Source organism: Syngnathus typhle, unplaced genomic scaffold (assembly GCF_033458585.1).
Source record: "Syngnathus typhle isolate RoL2023-S1 ecotype Sweden unplaced genomic scaffold, RoL_Styp_1.0 HiC_scaffold_206, whole genome shotgun sequence".
NCBI lineage: Eukaryota > Metazoa > Chordata > Actinopteri > Syngnathiformes > Syngnathidae > Syngnathus > Syngnathus typhle.
This window is the reverse complement of record NW_026872111.1, coordinates 5,001-11,986: the sequence shown is the minus strand read 5'-3', so window position 1 is coordinate 11,986 and position 6,986 is coordinate 5,001.

Below are 6,986 nucleotides of genomic sequence, written 5' to 3'. Positions count from 1 at the left end.
ATGACTGTTCAAAGCTGCCTCTGCAGCTGCGGCGGGGAGTTGCCTCCCTCCGGTGGACACGACGAGTAAAGCTATTTAGGAAAATCTGAGATAAATATCACTTGCATAATAATTTGGAACACGGTCCCGTGTTCCAAATTATTATGCAAAATGTATTTAGACACCAGCAATCGCACTTAGATTTGTTTCTTTTTTCTTTCTTTTAGCTTCCATAATGTTACCGGGCGCTGACGCAAACCCACGCCCGGCAGGAGAGCTCAAAAGCCGGGTAACATTTCAAGGAAGCTATTTAGGAAAATCTGAGATAAATATCCTTTGCATAATAATTTGGAACACGGTCCCGTGTTCCAAATTATTATGCAAAATGTATTTAAGTGTCATAAAGATTACATTTTTTGTTTTTCAAGTACTGAAATCACCCTCAGTCATGGTACAGTCCATGGTAGTCTGCCAGGTGAGCGCAATTGTAGTAATTAACAAGTCTATTTAAGTTCCGCGTTTTTAAGCGTTCGGCCATTTCGTTCAACCATGGGGAGGAAAAAGGATCTCTCTGCTGTCGAGAAGCGTGAAATCGTTCGATGCCTTGGACAAGGTATGCAGACATTCGATATTGCACGAAAGCTTAAGCGCGACCATCGAACTTTGAAGAAATTCGTCGCTGATTCGGAGCAAACGCGCGTTCGTGCAGACAAAGGCACGACAAGGAAGGTTTCTGCAAGACAAACAAATCGAATCAAGAGGGCGGCTGCAAGCATGCCACTAAAGACGAGCAAACAAATATTCGACGCTGCTGGTGCCAGTGAAGTCCCACGAACGACGAGGTGCAGGATCCTCCAGAGGCTTGCAGTTGTGCGGAAACCCTCCATTCGGCCACCCCTGAACAACGCGAACAAGCAGAAACGGCTGCAGTGGGCCCAGACTTACATGAAGACAAATTTTCAGACAGTCCTGTTCACCGACGAGTGCCGTGCCACCTTGGATGGGCCAGGTAGGGTTTTTTAAGTTTTTCCTTGCACTTTTGAGAGCTCAGGGGATGCTTTGAGAATAATTGTCAATTTCTGTCTATGTGAAGCCCTTTGAGACTGCTTGTGATTTAGGGCTATACAAATAAACTTGATTTGACTTGACTTTACAGATGGATGGAGTCGTGGATGGTTGGTGGACGGCCACGATAGCCCAACAAGGCTGCGGCGTCAGCAGGGAGGTGGCGGAGTGATGTTTTGGGCCGGAATCATGGGGAGAGAGCTGCTTGGCCCCTTTAGGGTCCCTGAAGGCGTCAAAATTACGTCTGTTAACTACGTGGAATTTCTGACTCAACACTTCTGTCCATGGTACAACAGGAAGAACCGTGCTTTCCGTCAAAAGATCATCTTCATGCATGACAATGCACCGTCTCATGCTGCAAGAAATACGTCAACGTCTTTGGCATCTATGGGAATAAAGGGAGAGAAACTGATGGTGTGGCCCCCATGCTCCCCTGACCTCAATCCTATTGAAAACTTGTGGAGCATCGTCAAGCAGAAAATCTACGAAGGTGGGAGGCAGTTCAATTCCAAAGAGCAGCTCTGGCAGGCTATTCTTAGATCCTGCCAAGAAATTCAACCAGAAACTGTACAAAAACTCACAAGTTCAGTGGATGGAAGAATCGTGAAGCTGCTGTTGAACAAAGGGTCCTATGTTAAAATGTAACTTTGTTTTTTATTGAAATAAAGGGTCCTATGTTAAAATGTAACTTGTTTGTCTTTTCTTTGAAATAGCTTTTGATTTCAGTAAATATGACCTCCTAATGCTGTAAATTCTTAAGATGGGCATTTCAGTTCATAAAAACCTATAAAATGTTATAAAACTCTGTTGTGCGTAATAATGTGGAACAGTGCATTTTAAGTTTTTTATTTTTTAAAAATTCTGTGATCATTCGGAGGTTTGTTCAATAAAATTAGAATTCATCAAAATAATGGTTGATGACTTGAAAATTATGCTGACTCATTTTGCATCGACTATTTAGGAAAATCTGAGATAAATGTCACTTGCATAATAATTTGGAACACGGTGTAAGTGCGATTGCTGGTGTATTTACTCGTCGTGTCCACCGGAGGACGGCAAATCCCCGCCGCAGCTGCAGCGGCAGCGCTTAAATGTCTTCCCGGCCGCCTGGAACTCTGCACGGGGCGTGTTTCGTCCCGCGCAGCGGTACCAGATCGCGCTGCGCCGTCAGCCGAGCCGCGCGCGGTCCGCTGGAAGTCTACACTGTGTTCCAAATTATTATGCAAATTGTATTTATGTGTCATAAAGATTACATTTTTTGTTTTTCAATTAAACTCATGGATGGTATTACGTGTCAGGGCTCTTTGGATCACTGAGATCAATCTCAGACACCGGGGATCATTACCGGCCAGTTGAGCCCAAATTAAGGAAAAACTACTTAAGAATGGTGTTCCACATTATTAAGCAGATAATTTGAAGTTCGCTTTGAGCAGTGGCGGACGCCAACCCACGACCGGTGGGAGAGCTCGGAGGGCGGATGGGCTTTCAAGGAAGCCCCCCAGGCCGGTCCCACTCAGAATTTTTTTTTTTTTGGCTTCCATAATGTACCGGGCGCGGACGCGAAACCCACGCCGGGCAGGAGAGCTCGAAAGGCGGCTAAGCATTCAAGGAAGCACCGTCTGGAGCTTCAGAGCCGTTCCGCCTGACTTTTAACGTAGAGTACCGGGCGCAAACCACTAACTCAAGCCCGGCATGGCAGCTCGAAAGGCGGCTAAGCATTCAAGGAAGCACCGTCTGGAGCTTCAGAGCCGTTCCGCCTGACTTTTAACGTAGAGTACCGGGCGCAAACCACTAACTCAAGCCCGGCATGGCAGCTCGAAAGGCGGCTAAGCATTCAAGGAAGCACCGTCTGGAGCTTCAGAGCCGTTCCGCCTGACTTTTAACGTAGAGTACCGGGCGCAAACCACTAACTCAAGCCCGGCATGGCAGCTCGAAAGGCGGCTAAGCATTCAAGGAAGCACCGTCTGGAGCTTCAGAGCCGTTCCGCCTGACTTTTAACGTAGAGTACCGGGCGCAAACCACTAACTCAAGCCCGGCATGGCAGCTCGAAAGGCGGCTAAGCATTCAAGGAAGCACCGTCTGGAGCTTCAGAGCCGTTCCGCCTGACTTTTAACGTAGAGTACCGGGCGCAAACCACTAACTCAAGCCCGGCATGGCAGCTCGAAAGGCGGCTAAGCATTCAAGGAAGCACCGTCTGGAGCTTCAGAGCCGTTCCGCCTGACTTTTAACGTAGAGTACCGGGCGCAAACCACTAACTCAAGCCCGGCATGGCAGCTCGAAAGGCGGCTAAGCATTCAAGGAAGCACCGTCTGGAGCTTCAGAGCCGTTCCGCCTGACTTTTAACGTAGAGTACCGGGCGCAAACCACTAACTCAAGCCCGGCATGGCAGCTCGAAAGGCGGCTAAGCATTCAAGGAAGCACCGTCTGGAGCTTCAGAGCCGTTCCGCCTGACTTTTAACGTAGAGTACCGGGCGCAAACCACTAACTCAAGCCCGGCATGGCAGCTCGAAAGGCGGCTAAGCATTCAAGGAAGCACCGTCTGGAGCTTCAGAGCCGTTCCGCCTGACTTTTAACGTAGAGTACCGGGCGCAAACCACTAACTCAAGCCCGGCATGGCAGCTCGAAAGGCGGCTAAGCATTCAAGGAAGCACCGTCTGGAGCTTCAGAGCCGTTCCGCCTGACTTTTAACGTAGAGTACCGGGCGCAAACCACTAACTCAAGCCCGGCATGGCAGCTCGAAAGGCGGCTAAGCATTCAAGGAAGCACCGTCTGGAGCTTCAGAGCCGTTCCGCCTGACTTTTAACGTAGAGTACCGGGCGCAAACCACTAACTCAAGCCCGGCATGGCAGCTCGAAAGGCGGCTAAGCATTCAAGGAAGCACCGTCTGGAGCTTCAGAGCCGTTCCGCCTGACTTTTAACGTAGAGTACCGGGCGCAAACCACTAACTCAAGCCCGGCATGGCAGCTCGAAAGGCGGCTAAGCATTCAAGGAAGCACCGTCTGGAGCTTCAGAGCCGTTCCGCCTGACTTTTAACGTAGAGTACCGGGCGCAAACCACTAACTCAAGCCCGGCATGGCAGCTCGAAAGGCGGCTAAGCATTCAAGGAAGCACCGTCTGGAGCTTCAGAGCCGTTCCGCCTGACTTTTAACGTAGAGTACCGGGCGCAAACCACTAACTCAAGCCCGGCATGGCAGCTCGAAAGGCGGCTAAGCATTCAAGGAAGCGACGCCGGCCGGTCCGCGGGCCAAATAGGGTCCAGTAAAGTACCGGGCGCGGCCACTAACGCCTTGTGGCGGTCGCCTTGTGGCGGTCGGGGGGTGGCGGTCGGGGCTGGCGCTTGGGGCCGGTGGCGGTCGCCTTGTGGCGGTCGCCTTGTGGCGGTCGGGGGGTGGCGGTCGGGGCTGGCGCTTGGGGCCAGTGGCGGTCGCCTTGTGGCGGTCGCCTTGTGGCGGTCGCCTTGTGGCGGTCGCCTTGTGGCGGTCGCCTTGTGGCGGTCGCCTTGTGGCGGTCGGGGGGTGGCGGTCGGGGCTGGCGCTTGGGGCCAGTGGCGGTCGCCTTGTGGCGGTCGCCTTGTGGCGGTCGCCTTGTGGCGGTCGCCTTGTGGCGGTCGCCTTGTGGCGGTCGGGGGGTGGCGGTCGGGGCTGGCGCTTGGGGCCGGTGGCGGTCGCCTTGTGGCGGTCGCCTTGTGGCGGTCGCCTTGTGGCGGTCGCCTTGTGGCGGTCGCCTTGTGGCGGTCGGGGGGTGGCGGTCGGGGCTGGCGCTTGGGGCCGGTGGCGGTCGCCTTGTGGCGGTCGCCTTGTGGCGGTCGCCTTGTGGCGGTCGCCTTGTGGCGGTCGCCTTGTGGCGGTCGCCTTGTGGCGGTCGGGGGGTGGCGGTCGGGGCTGGCGCTTGGGGCCAGTGGCGGTCGCCTTGTGGCGGTCGCCTTGTGGCGGTCGCCTTGTGGCGGTCGCCTTGTGGCGGTCGCCTTGTGGCGGTCGGGGGGTGGCGGTCGGGGCTGGCGCTTGGGGCCGGTGGCGGTCGCCTTGTGGCGGTCGCCTTGTGGCGGTCGCCTTGTGGCGGTCGGGGGGTGGCGGTCGGGGCTGGCGCTTGGGGCTGGCGTCCGCCAATAGTGGTTTAATTTCGGGAGGAAGATTGATTTTCGTCCCAAGCCCGCCGCTGGAGAAAATTTTAGGTACCAGGAGTGGATTTTTTTTGTCCACTCAGGAGGGGGACGTTGGCTGGTTTGGTGTCCGGGGGAAAGTGCTCTTTTCTCGGCCAGGAGAAAGATTAGACTCCCAGCCCGCCGCTGGAGAAAATTCTAGGTACCAGGAGTGGATTTTTTTTGTCCACTCAGGAGGGGGACGTGCTTTGTTGTCCGGGGGAAAGTGCTCTTTTCTCGGCCAGGAGAAAGATTAGACTCCCAGCCCGCCGCTGGAGAAAATCTTAGGTACCAGGAGTGGATTTTTTTTGTCCACTCAGGAGGGGGACGTGCTTTGTTGTCCGGGGAGAGTGCTCTTTTCTCGGCCAGGAGAAAGATTAGACTCCCAGCCCGCCGCTGGAGAAAATTCTAGGTACCAGGAGTGGATTTTTTTTGTCCACTCAGGAGGGGGACGTGCTTTGTTGTCCGGGGAGAGTGCTCTTTTCTCGGCCAGGAGAAAGATTAGACTCCCAGCCCGCCGCTGGAGAAAATTCTAGGTACCAGGAGTGGATTTTTTTTGTCCACTCAGGAGGGGGACGTGCTTTGTTGTCCGGGGAGAGTGCCTGGTCCCCGGACCAGCCTCTTAGGCGCGCCCGCTGTCATTCTCCGGAGATTAAGTTATACTAAGGGGAGGCTGCCTCCTCCCGCCTGCTGCCCGAGGATGCTGCCTCATCCCCGGACTGGCCTCTTGCGCGCGCCCGCTGTCATTCTCCGGAGACTAAGTTATACTAAGGGGAGGCTGCCTCCTCCCGCCTGCTGCCCGAGGATGCTGCCTCATCCCCGGACTGGCCTCTTGCGCGCGCCCGCTGTCATTCTCCGGAGACTAAGTTATACTAAGGGGAGGCTGCCTCCTCCCGCCTGCTGCCCGAGGATGCTGCCTCATCCCCGGACTGGCCTCTTGCGCGCGCCCGCTGTCATTCTCCGGAGACTAAGTTATACTAAGGGGAGGCTGCCTCCTCCCGCCTGCTGCCCGAGGATGCTGCCTCATCCCCGGACTGGCCTCTTGCGCGCGCCCGCTGTCATTCTCCGGAGACTAAGTTATACTAAGGGGAGGCTGCCTCCTCCCGCCTGCTGCCCGAGGATGCTGCCTCATCCCCGGACTGGCCTCTTGCGCGCGCCCGCTGTCATTCTCCGGAGACTAAGTTATACTAAGGGGAGGCTGCCTCCTCCCGCCTGCTGCCCGAGGATGCTGCCTCATCCCCGGACTGGCCTCTTGCGCGCGCCCGCTGTCATTCTCCGGAGACTAAGTTATACTAAGGGGAGGCTGCCTCCTCCCGCCTGCTGCCCGAGGATGCTGCCTCATCCCCGGACTGGCCTCTTGCGCGCGCCCGCTGTCATTCTCCGGAGACTAAGTTATACTAAGGGGAGGCTGCCTCCTCCCGCCTGCTGCCCGAGGATGCTGCCTCATCCCCGGACTGGCCTCTTGCGCGCGCCCGCTGTCATTCTCCGGAGACTAAGTTATACTAAGGGGAGGCTGCCTCCTCCCGCCTGCTGCCCGAGGATGCTGCCTCATCCCCGGACTGGCCTCTTGCGCGCGCCCGCTGTCATTCTCCGGAGACTAAGTTATACTAAGGGGAGGCTGCCTCCTCCCGCCTGCTGCCCGAGGATGCTGCCTCATCCCCGGACTGGCCTCTTGCGCGCGCCCGCTGTCATTCTCCGGAGACTAAGTTATACTAAGGGGAGGCTGCCTCCTCCCGCCTGCTGCCCGAGGATGCTGCCTCATCCCCGGACTGGCCTCTTGCGCGCGCCCGCTGTCATTCTCCGG